Source organism: Atta colombica, unplaced genomic scaffold (genome assembly GCF_001594045.1).
Source record: "Atta colombica isolate Treedump-2 unplaced genomic scaffold, Acol1.0 scaffold109, whole genome shotgun sequence".
NCBI classification, from domain to species: domain Eukaryota; kingdom Metazoa; phylum Arthropoda; class Insecta; order Hymenoptera; family Formicidae; genus Atta; species Atta colombica.
This window is the reverse complement of record NW_017259194.1, coordinates 101,461-111,969: the sequence shown is the minus strand read 5'-3', so window position 1 is coordinate 111,969 and position 10,509 is coordinate 101,461. Positions and strand designations below refer to the sequence as shown.

The window sequence follows — 10,509 nt, the reverse complement described above, 5'->3', positions numbered from 1 at the left end:
TTTGGAAAGAAATAGTAGCTAAAAACCATCATTCTCTCCCTCCACTTCACCGCCACGCTCCTACATAGAGCACGGCAAGTCACAGAGTGACCACTGCCACGGCGGAGGTCGGAGACACATCCACAGACGAGCACCATTTCTCGTCAGAAAGAATAGAATGGGGTTCGGAAAAACCATGAACCCCAAACTCTCCTCCTTATAAACCCAATTTAAATGAAATCTTGCGCGGGTTTGGAGTGATTGATGTTAATCTGGCCTATTTTAATTATCGGGAGGATCCAAGTTCACATCCAATTGAATGATAGCCTCCTGATCGATCGATATCGTACCCTCATGCAATCCTCTCTTAAAAGGGGGACATTCGGCCGAGCCTGTCCTGTGGCACTCAATCCGCGCACAGACTAGGCAGCACGATTTGCATCAGAAGGCTCTATGTCCTTTTTGATCACAGTTGAAACAAAGGAAGGACCTGTCCTCCGCGTTCCGGCAGTAGCCCGCGTATAACCAATCGTCAAGCACCGAAAACACTGGAGGCAACGCCTGCCTAGGAGAAGATGATCATTCCAATCGAATACGCCTCTCTTCCGTAAATTTCTCCGCAAGAACGGAGGGACATTGCACCCATACGGAATTCAATTTGCCCCTTTCAGGACGCAACGTTTCTACTCTAACATCCTCTCTCCTGACCCCGATGAGAGATCCGGCCTCTAAAAGTTCGTCAATCATCTTTACATCGACTATTTCCATGTCCAAGAGTCGGATCTCCGACCTCCGCACTGTACGAAACGGAGACTCCGATTGCCATGCTCACGAAAGATTATTCTCAGCCTCTCCGAAAGCACATCGGCTTTGACCCCTGATTCCTCACTCATGGGAATTTCTATGAGAATACTGTGAGAATCTTCTGGGCCAGAAAGAGGCGACGAAATCAGAAAGAATCCTCTCCGCGCTTCTTCCTCTTCCTTTTTCTCTTACTGAATTGATCGATACCTCCGTCTAGGGTTCTCCCTGTCTGGACAACCGACCGGCAGCCAATCCCCGCTGCATACTCTGTCTGAGGTTCAGTCGTTGCCTCTTCACTATCAACGCAACAATACGCTCCCTTTTATCCACGCGTCCATTAAAGACTTCGATACTTTTAAGTGGTCGATACGTGATAGTGGAAGCTCCTCGCACGTCGCGTCTCTCCTCCTTCAACATAGCAGCAGAGACCGATTTTTCTGCCGCGATCGATGATCCTCCGCTGGGGAAGTGGGACTTTCCCAGCCTAAACAAGATCATCCCTCATGCATGAGGAGGGAACACGAAGCGTCTCCATCTCTCGGCGGAGAGACGTAACCTCTTCCATCAGGAAGTCCCGATCTATCCAATATCGACTAACTCTCTACGAAGTTGCACAATCTCACTCTCAAATTGCATCTCACTCTCAAATTCAGCAACAAGACTACGAGCCCTAACTGAATCCGCCGCGAGCTTTTGTATCGCCTATTTCGCTACATGCACTTCCACGATAATGCGTCTCCTAAAATTATCTTTAATTATGGAAGTACACTATTGAGCCTCGTATGCCATATCGAGGACTCTTAGCCGTGGGGAATATTTCTACACAATTAGGTGAATGAATTTAAACGTGGTCGTACATCCATATGTGATGCATCTCGTTCAGGAACGTCCAATTGAGGTTGCTACGCCAGAAATCACCGATAAAGTCCACGATATTGTTTTGACTGATCGCACGAAAGTGCGCGAGTTTGTTGAGGCCACAGGCACATCACATAGCACGGTGATTTCAATTTTGCACGAACAATTGGATATGAAAAAGTTATCGATAAGATGGGTGCCGCATTTGCTCACTGTGGACCATAAGTGCGATCGTGTGATGATTTCAAAACAATGTTTGGAGATGTTTCAACATAATCCAGATGAATTTCTGTGTCGATTCATTACTGCGAAACATGGATCCATTACTTCACATCCGAGACGAAGAAACAGTCAAAACAATGCACTTCACTGGGTGAACTAGCTCCGAAGAAGGCGAAAACCATAAAGTCAGCCGGGAAGATGATGGCCACAGTTTTTTGGAATGCACGCGGTATAATTCATATCGATTATCTTCTATCGAAGCAAACGATCAATGGCGATTACTACGTAGCTTTTTTGAACCGTTCCAACAACATTTTAAAGAAAAAACGTCCTCATTTGGAAAAAGAAAATGCTCTTCCATCAAGACAATTCATACGTGCACCGATGGTTAAATTCAATGAATCCCGCTACGAATTGCTTCCCCATTCATATTTGCCAGATTTAGCCCTCTGCGATTATTCCTATTTCCAAATCAGAAGAAATGATTCGGAGGAAAGAGATTCATCATCAGAGAGCAGCTCATCACCGAAACAAAGGCTTATTTTGAAGGGTTGGACAAATCATATTATTCGGACGGTTTGAAAAAGTTAGAGAATCGTTGGATCAAGTGTATCGAGTTGAAAGGAGACTATGTTGAAAAATAAAAATGAATCGATCAAAAAAAGTATGTTTTACTAAAAACTTATTGACTTGCCTTCGTATATGTTGTGTTGTTATTAACATGATGCTGACCAGATGATAAATGATAATAGGTTATGAAAAATCTAAGGAAAAATCGTAGCGTTTTCCGGAAAAAAAGTTTTCCGGATCGAAAAAGTAGAAATGAAAATAATGGATATTATTTATTGTGATTGATGACGATCTAAATTTAAATGATATATAATAATACTTAATGTTATGCAACAAATGAAATACCTAATATCGAAATAGAAGGCGAAACACAAAATCACGAAATGAAAATTATTTTGAACTAATTATATCTTTGATGTACATTTCATTGGACATTTTCGAATGTCATTCACGACGTATTTGAGGTACGTATATATATATATATGTGTGTATTTTACATGTATGTGTATATATAATACGAGTATATATAATATATTATATGTAATGTATATGCATTTATATTATTCAATTAAAATAATATATTATTTAATGAAATTATGTAGGAATTGTTACTTGTAGTTGCTCCTCGTGTAAATAGGCAGTAAAACGCCAATATAAACGTTGCAAAAAAATTAATGTTCACTATTACTGGATACTAGCCAAGCAAGAGAGTTTTTTATCTGTTGGTGATAGATTTATTGTAGTATCAACAAAAACCGCAAGGCATCAAATATTTAAAAATATTATATATGTTTTAGCACATTTAATGTCTGAATATATACAATGGCCAAATGCAGCACAACAATTATTTTGCAATGTATGTTCTTAATTAAATTATTTTCTACATGTGCGTGACCATATCTGTGCGTGCGTGCGTGCATGCGTGTGTAATTAAAGTTTTATAAATAGCCAGGATTGAGAAAGAACATGTTATTTGTAATGCTGTTACCGTTTTTGTTAAATTTTCGATACGATTGTTATTTATTTTCTCTATAACGATAATGATATATGAATATAGTTTTAATAATAATGTTTAGTTTTAATAATAATAATAATAGTGAATTTAGTCGTTACTTTAAAATTTCTTATTATTTTTATAATTATTCAATAGATCGCAGTATTTTTATATAATTTATTTTTATATTACAAAAAAGTAATGACAAAGTAACGAATTATTATTTCTTTAAGTTACAGTAACGGTAATGCATTATTTTTTTTAAATGAATAACGAGTAACAGTAATAAATTACTTTTATAAAAAGTAACTGTAATGATAATCCATTATTTATTTAAATGCATGTTCTCAATTATGTGCAAATAGTTATTTTAATATTGTGTATTATATTATTATATTATTAATGAAAGCTTATGTGTATGATTCTAAATAAAAAGTAATAAATACAAAGAGATCTTTAATTTCTGAGAATATGCAATAGGAGAATCTGCGTATTCATTTTTATATTATTTAATGATACTGTTAAGACACAACGGTCATTGATTACAATAGTGTATTAATATATTTTATGATGATTTGAATACAGTATAATTTTATGCAAGATTTTGGAAATATTCAATATCAAATAAAATAGAAGACAAAAAAAAATGGAAGTTGTTTTGAAAATATATGTATTGTTGTATTTACAAAAAAAATTATGTTTATTGATTAAATAATTAAATAATATCTACTTAAAAATGAGATATGAAATAACATATAAATAATATAATTCAAAAAATAATTTGTACTTTACATATATTAATGTTTTTAAGGCCATGGCATATAAAACTTTAATATTTATTGTTTTATTTGTGACGATGATGTATATGCATGATGATTGCTGTGTATGTATGGATGATGATTGTTGTGTATGTAATGATGGTGACTGTTGTGTATGTAATGATGGTGATTGTATATGTATGGATGATAATTGTTGTATAAGCGTGAATGTTAACTGGATTTACTATAGTAAAATGTTGTTTCTTTGACGCTATATTGTTTCATTGTATTGTTCTATAGCTGCAGTTAATTTATGTATCGCCTTTATTCTGTTTTTTTTCACAAGATATTAATTTTTTCCGCAAATCGTACATGGCTTTTGATTTGATAATTTTTTTATTCTTAGTTTTCTTATCAGATTGAGAAATATTACTAGCAGAATTTTCAAATACTACTGATAGTTCCTGCCTGTGAATCATATTTTTAGTAAAAGTTTTTTACCATTTACCTGTCTCATATATATCATAGTTAACTATTTACCAAAATTTAATTTCGCACAACTTTGAAATCGATTAGAAATGTATGTTACATAACATAAACATTTATACACCTCTCTGATTCATTTTCTCTAAACTGTTCAGTGACTTCTCTCTCTGATCTAATTGTATCATCTTCGAGCAAATTTAATGTATTTTGATAATCACAAATTGACGTCGTTGGTATTGAAGTACAAGAATTTTCATTAGCTGGATTATTTTCTTTTGACATAGAAGATAGCGTTGGACCAATGTGTACAATACGATCTTGTCGATATATCTCTTCCATATCCTATCATTCCTAAGAGCGTCCATGGCTCGTTTTCTTATTATTATCTAAAATATTTCTATATGACTTTTTTAAATTTCGCATTTTTCGATCAAGAAATCTTCATTAACATGATAATTTTTTTATTTAAATTCTGTAACTATCTCTGCTCATAGTAATTTTTTTTTCATTTTTGAATCATGGAATCTTGTTTTTTTCTCGTTGTATTTTTCTAAAAACTTAGTACTTTGCTGTGTCCAATTGAACATCTTTGTGATATCTGCATTATAAATATTACATTAATACATTTCATATGACTAGATTTCATAAGTTGAATATAAATATGCAAATATGATAATTGTAAAGATGCCTAGAATGGTTATATACACAGAAATGTATGTACATGATATTAATGTATAATTACTGTAAAAACGAAACATATAAAACGACCATATAAATATGAGTAAAATTTAATTTGGTTTTTAAATACTTATAATAATTACAATAAATTTTACATATAAATATACGTCCTATAGACGCCACGATTCTTTTCTTTCGAAAGAATCGGTTCCACGTCGCGACTATGGTTGGTGTCTATGAGACTCGAGTGGAGTCCTCTGATAGAACTGAAAAAAGGGACTGGACAAGCTTCGCGAAAACTTGTAAACGCCAATCAACCCGGGAGAAATAATAATCTCAATACAGGCCCGAAAAGTGCTAAGATTGCAAAAGACTATAAATGCACCAAAGTCATGCAATAATAAAAATTCAAGCTTTGTTGTCCCTGACTGTCTAACAATTTCTTAAGAAAACAGGCGCCTAAAAATTATAAAACGCATGGGATAACTTCCCACGGTAGCATTATCTAAGATCGGACTTGCGACTGACAATGGTTGTCCTGGACGCAAAACTAGTTGTGCGGTAACTGTCTGTTTACCTAGCCATATTTTTCGCAAGGATAACAGAATTCGTCACAGAATCTCTCTGGAGCAATCTTGCTTCTTTAAAGAAAAATGTAAATTATTTCTTTTCTTCTCGAAATCCTTCTAATGATGACTTTAGATTAACAATGATAGAATGCTATAAAAATCGCAAATCTCGCGTGACATTGTAATTAATTATTGAATCCTAGATAAAGGGCTCTATGCCCTTTATAAATAGATGTCCCGCGGAAGCGCAGAGCGTCAGTATGAAATCAGGCTACCTCAGTTCACGTCGATCAATACGAAATCAGACTACCTCAATCAGTGAAAATCCGCGCTGAACCCCGGAAAATTCACACCAATTCGCGTATTTTTACAAATGCATAAAAAATTGTGGGCAACAATCATTATTGAGATCACCAGTCAGTGGACATTGCGACTGCCCTCTTGGCACTCTTCCGTAGACAGCGGGTCTCCTCATTCTACATCTACTCGAGATCTCGTGGACTAAGTAGCTAATAATAAGTCGGCCTGCCATTCCTTCCAGTTTACGTACATATTTCCCCGAAAAAAACATACATATACATATATATATATATATATATATATATATTGTTACGTCCGCGCGTCCGACTCGCGAAGACGCTCTCGCGAACGCGTTCATGCACTCCCGCATGCAGAAATGAACAACATGGATATGGTGGAAAGAAGGAAAAGAATTTACTTAGGAAAAGATACAGAACACAATCACACGTAAACTCAAAGCACACGAATGTAAATAGAATCAGCGGATCGAGAGACACGTCCGAGCGAAGCGACGGCTCACATCTGAATTTGCCGATCTTGTTAAAATAATGTAGTGGCTCGTTGCCGAGCGACATGATCTTCAGTATTTCACGAGCGGCACGGAATCGGCACGGCAAAGGCGTAACACTAGCCTTCTCTTAAATTATCGTCCCGATACTTATGTACTTTCAAGAGCGTTGGACCTTCAAAGGAATTCGGAGTTTCCTCTCGATCAATTTCTTGCTCCCTACTGTGCTGTTTGCCGCACATCTGAAGCTTTGATTTTCTTGAGGTCCGATTTTCTCCTGGATTTATTCTTGATCCCCTCTTCCCTTCCAGGCAGGACCTCTCTTCAGTTTCTTCCCGGAAGGTAGTTACTCTCCCATAGAATGAATGCTCTCTCGGGGCATGTCCTCGTCTTCGTGAATGAAGGAGGAACGCTAGAATCCTGTTGTCTCTTCTCTTGAGGTCTTGTATTCTTGATACTTCTCTTTTCGGAAAGAGAGGGGAACAAAAAAAATGTACCGTACAAAAATAACGTACCGTAATTAGTACCTCAATTCCCGCTTGGCAATTGCCCTTCGTCCTGCGGAAAAACTACGGCTCAAAAACCGCGGATGAAGCGGTCTTCTTAAAAAGATTCTTTAAATTCTTCTTAAAAATCTTAAAAAAAGACCTAATGAGTTATCGATGTCGCTCCATCCATTGAACTCTTCTTGGACTCACCATTTTCTCAGCTGGACTTTCTGCCGTTGATGTTGCAGCACGTTAAGAGTGGTATATCACTACTCTTCCTCACATTGAGTGATGAGTCTAGTAGGTTGCAGTACCGCCAAATGAATCCAAACAGATATTACATTTCTGTAACTAAAAGGAATTATCACCGTGCGACTTGCGCTGCAAAATAAATTCATATTAATAAGCTAAGTGACACCATAACAAGGTTCTGCTTTATTGAATTGACACTTGTCTGTTTATTCTACTCCACGGGCCTCTCAAGATACGATGCCAACCTGTCTGTATGTACAATTTTATTTTTATATCTGTTCGACTTGCGAATGCAGTAAACAGCATCACTAAGCTTCCTTTCCACACAATAAAGACCTTCCTAGCTATTCTGTAATTTAGGAGCAATTTAGGAGCTTTCCCTTTCATTCTTCGAGGATTGTACAATCAAACCTTTTGACCCACTTCAGAATCTGTCTGGCCTTTTGGTCATATCAAATCTTAATTCGAGAAGGCTTAATACCCGTTTCCTAACTTGATCGAGAAACTTCTTTTAACTTTTTCTTTATTTTATTTAAATAATCGTTCGTTGAATTCCCAACCTTTGAGAGGGGGGTTCCCCGGAGTAAATCTACAGGAAGCCTAAGATCTTGAACGAAATACAACTCCGCCGGAATTACACCAGTGGCCTCATGTTTGGAAGACCTACTATATATGCCAACAAATACATTGGGATCCAATGATTCCAATCTTTTTGGTTTTTATCGATGAATTTCGCCAGATAGTTTAAAATTGTCTAATGTTGGCGTTCCACTTGACTATCCGACTGGGGGTGTACAGCGGATGTTCTCGTCTTCTTAATTCCGAGGCAATTGTGATAATTCCCGAAAAATAGATTCTTAGATTCCAAATTTCTTCCTTGATCTGTAGCCTTCCAATGGAACCCCGTGTCTCGAAATAACTTGATTCAAGAAGATCTCTGCAATGGTTTTTGATCTGATACTTTAAGAGAAAGGCTTCCACCCACTTAATGAAGCAATCAACTAACAACTAATAAATACTTATTTCCTGAAAGAGTTATCAGAAGGACCAAGTACGTCCATTTGAATTCTCTCAAATGGAGCTTCAACATTATAAATTCGGAGATTTTCCTTTTCCCATCGGGCCTCTTCGAACAACGCAGATTTTGCACGTTCTGCATCAATCTTCCACGTCTTGTTTACAAGAATCCCAATAAAACCTGTTACAAATCTTCTCCAGAATTTTGTTAAACTTCGGTTAAATCCTGATGAAAAATCATGAATTTCCTTTAATATTTCCTGAACTCGCTTCTTAGAGACGACCAATTGACCACGGTGCTTCTTAAATTTGGAACCTTCCACATTTTATACACCATCCTTGATCTCTAAGGAATCCCAATAAGACCAGTACTTTCGCGGCCATTTCCCTGGAGGTAATCTCTTGCTAAGATGGCCGGATCCCAATCCCTTTTCCTTGAAGAATAATCGAAATGCTAGGATCTTCTAATTGTTCCTGATGCCAAGTTTCTAAATTTTCTTCCGACAAGACTATCCTTGCGACACCTTCCGTTTTTAAAGCTTCTTTCACTTCTCTTATTATTATATACACAATATTAACACTTCGTATTTTCACAAGGGCACCTGGATAATCCATCAGTGTTTTTATATAAGACACCTTTACAGTATATTATCTCGAATTCATATTGCTGAAGTCTTTCCATCCAGCGTGCCAATTAGTCTTCCAAATCCTTGAAGGACGTTAACTAGTTACGAGGTATATAAACTTAAATCCGCTGTTTGCTCATAAGTGGCATTAGTGAGCGTACAAAGCTACCCTGGGCACACAACACACTTTTTTTTATGTGTTTGATATCTGTCAACATTAACCAGTGCACATCATCAGCAATTTCATACAACAACATACATTTTTTTTTCGTAATCATGTCTAGTTTTTTGTTAAAAAAAAAGCATATGCGGAAAGCTTTGCTTTTCTGTTTCAATTTAAAGAAATCGGCTGCCGAATTGCATCGAATGCTTGTGGAGGCCTATGGCGACAATACTTTATCGGAAACAACGTGCAGAGATTGGTTTCGCCGGTTCAATGCCGACAATTTTGATCTGAGTGACAAGAAGCTTGAAAATCGGCCCAGGAAGGTTGAGGACTGTCAATTGCAGGCTCTTTTGGACGAAGACGATATCCAATCGCAAGAAATGCTTGCCGAGCAATTGGGTGTTTCTCAAGCAGCCATGCAGCTACATGCCATGGGGAAGGTTCAAAAGATCAGAAAATGAGTGCCGCATGAACGATAGACAGATGGAGCGACGCCAAAACATATGTCAAATTCTGCTTGCCAGACAAAAAAGAAAGTCGTTCCTGCATTGGATTGTGACAGGCGATGAAAAGTGGATCTATTTTCAGAATTTTAAACGCAAGAAATCTTGGGTTGATCCCGTCCAACCATCAACATCTTCCTCAAGACCAAATCGCTTCGGAAGATGATGCTGTGCGTTTGATGGGATCAGGAGGGTATCATTTACTACGAGCTTAAAACCTGATGAAACTGTTAATGCTCACCGCTACTACCAAGAACTAATCAAATTGCACCGTGTTCTGCGTAAAAAAAGGCCGCATTATCGGAAAAAACATGACAAGCTGATTTTCCTCAACAACAACGCACCATCGCATACATCAACAATGGTCCAAAACTACTTGGAGACACTCAACTGGGAAGTGCTACCCCATCCCGCTTACTCACCAGACCTGACTATCATCTGTTTCACTTTCTGACTATCACCTGTTTTCGTCGATGGGCCACGCGCTCGCTGAGCGGCACTTCGATTTTTACGAAGACGTCCGAAAATGGCTTGATGAGTGGTTTGCCTCGAAAGATGAGGAATTTTTTTGGCGTGGTATACACAAATTGCCCAAAAGATGGGAAAAATGTATAGTTAGCGAGGGACAAGTACTTTGAATAAATTTGTTTTTGCTTCCTAGGAAAAAAAAATGTATTTTTCTGGCTAAAAAGCGGATTTAAGCTTATACACCTGGTATATATATATATATA

At 37.1% G+C, this 10,509-nt stretch overlaps 1 pseudogene; it reads left to right on the top strand.

The window, feature by feature from the left end:
• Positions 1 to 1,540: 1,540 nt before the first annotated feature.
• On the top strand, positions 1,541 to 2,507 carry LOC108693210 (annotated as a pseudogene).
• The last annotated feature ends 8,002 nt before the right edge of the window (positions 2,508 to 10,509 follow it).